Genomic DNA, 2500 nt, shown 5'->3' on the forward strand with positions numbered 1-2500 from the left:
GGACAACCGACGCGACCTCCGACTCACGCTGTCTCAGAACTGTCACGGGACAGGGGAATCCGACTGTCTAATTAAAACAGAGCGTCTCGACAGCCTGAAAAGGTGTTTACGGGACGTGATTTCTGCCCAGTGCTCAGAATGTCAAAGTGAAGAGATTCGCATAAGCGCGGGTAAACGGCGGGAGTAACTATGACTCTCTTAAGGTAGCCAAATGCCTCGTCGTCTAATTAGCGACGCGCACGAACGGATTACGAGATTCCCACTGTCCCTATCTACGCCCCGGCGAAATCACAGCCAAGGGAACGGGCTTGGTGAAATCAGCGGGGAAAGAAGACCCTGTCGAGCTTGACTCTAGTCCGACTCTGTGGAGGAGCGTGGGGGGTGTAGCATAGGCGGTAGCGTCTTCGGCGCGACAGTGAAATACCGCTACCCCGCGGGACCTCCACTTACCCGACGGAGTGGGGACTCGGCGCCTTCTTGCAGGTAGGAGGCGTACGAGGTTCAGACGTCAAGCCGCCGTCGCGTCGGGCTCGGGGAGTCCACCGACTCCCCCCGACGCGGTCACGACGGCGACAGCGACCCTGCCGGGGACAGCCTCGGACGGGGAGTTTGACTGGGGCGGTACATCTTCTAAAGCGCAGCGAAGGTGTCCCAAGGCGGGCTCAGCGAGGACGGAAACCTCGCGTAGAGCAAAAGGGCAAATGCCTGCTCGACCAGGATTTTCAGTACGAATACTGGCCGTGAAAGCGTGGCCTATCGATCCTTTCGACGTTGGGAGTTTCAAGCGAGAGGTGTCAGAAAAGTTACCACAGGGATAACTGGCTTGTGGCGGCCAAGCGTTCATAGCGACGTCGCTGATTGATCCTTCGATGTCGGCTCTTCCTATCATTGCGAAGCAGAATTCGCCAAGTGTCGGATTGTTCACCCGCCAACAGGGAACGTGAGCTGGGTTTAGACCGTCGTGAGACAGGTTAGTTTTATCCTACTGATGAAGCGCCCTTGCCACGGTAATCTTGCTCAGTACGAGAGGAACGGTGAGTTCGGACCTCTGGTTCGCGCGTCCGGTCGTCAGGCCGATGGCGCCAGGCTACGTCCGTGGGAGTACGACTGAACGCCTCTAAGTCGGAACCCCGCCCGGTGAGCAAGGGTGAGCTTAGCTAGGGCCCTGAGCGTGCAGGCAACATTAAGCCGGCAACCCTCGGGTTCGTCGGCTAGTGCCGTGACCGGCCCGCTCGTCACGCGCGCTAGATCTGTGGTGCGCGTGGCTGGGTCGGTATCATCCACGTCCGTTAGGGGCAAGAAATCGCGTGCGGACCACATGTATTCCGTCGGGGTGTTGTAAGCGTTAGAGCTGTCCTGGTACGGCGATCCGTTGAGACTAAGCCCCGGACGCTGAGATTTTCCCTCCAGCAGGGTTTGTCTCGGCCACCTTTCCACCCGGCACGGCACGGCCCGGCCCGATCGGCCAGCCTTCGAGTCCTTGCTCTGCTCGGCTCGGCATGCTGGCGGTGCGGCGCGCGGCGGCGGCGGGTGCGAGAGTGTCATAACACGTATAAATACATTTACTTTACTTTACTTTACTTCTTCTTCAAAGTTCTATCTCCTAGAACTTGGAGAATTTTTTTTTCTCTCCACCTGTCCAGAGGCACTAATCCGTCCAGAGGCACTAATCCGTCCAGAGGCACTAGTCCGTCCAGAGGCACTAATCCGTCCAGAGGCACTAATCCGTCCAGAGGCACTTTTAGTTTTCCTTCTTTGCTGTCTGCGAAGTAGAATTCGCCAACTGCATTTTTTTTTTTTTTTTTTTTTTTTTCAATTTTGTTTTTTCCTTCCTGTCAGTCCCTTAATAGGCTTCTGCGAAGCGGAATTCGCCAACTGCATTTTATTTAGTCCCTTAATAGACTTCTGAGAAGCGGGATTCGCCATTGTCCCTTAATAGGCTTCTGAGAAGCGGAATTCGCCAACTGCATTTCATTTAGTCCCTTAATAGGCTTCTGCGAAGCGGAATTCGCCAACTGCATTTCATTTAGTCCCTTAATAGGCTTCTGCGAAGCGGAATTCGCCAACTGCATTTTATTTTGTCCTTTACCAGGCTTCTGCGAAGCGGAATTCGCCAACTGCATTTTATTCAGTCCCTTAATAGACTTCTGAGAAGCGGAATTCGCCAACTGCATTTTATTTTGTCCTTTAACAGGCTTCTGCGAAGCGGAATTCGCCAACTGCATTTTATTTTTGTCCCTTAATAGGCTTCTGCGAAGCGGGATTCGCCAACTGTATTTTTTTTTTTTTTTATTTCCTTTTTTTTTTTCATAATTTTTCTTTTTTTTTTTCGCGTCCCTTAATAGGCTTCTGCGAAGCGGAATTCGCCAACTATATTTTAAACATATCTGGTCGCTGCGCTAGTTTTCGTTTTGCGCATTAAATTTATTTTTTTTTTTTTTAATTTGGGTCACTCATTGACATTGACCTCTGCGAAGCGCAATTCGCCAACTGCATTTTG

General features: G+C 52.2%; 1 pseudogene; it reads left to right on the top strand.

Moving 5' to 3' along the window:
- On the top strand, positions 1-1403 carry LOC144960893 (large subunit ribosomal RNA; annotated as a pseudogene; the record flags this gene model as incomplete).
- Between the last annotated feature and the right edge of the window lie 1097 nt (positions 1404-2500).

The sequence above is a fragment of the Berghia stephanieae genome, unplaced genomic scaffold, assembly GCF_034508935.2.
Source record: "Berghia stephanieae isolate SIO BIC M18660-M18661 unplaced genomic scaffold, UCSD_Bste_1.3 scaffold1017, whole genome shotgun sequence".
Lineage (NCBI taxonomy): Eukaryota > Metazoa > Mollusca > Gastropoda > Nudibranchia > Aeolidiidae > Berghia > Berghia stephanieae.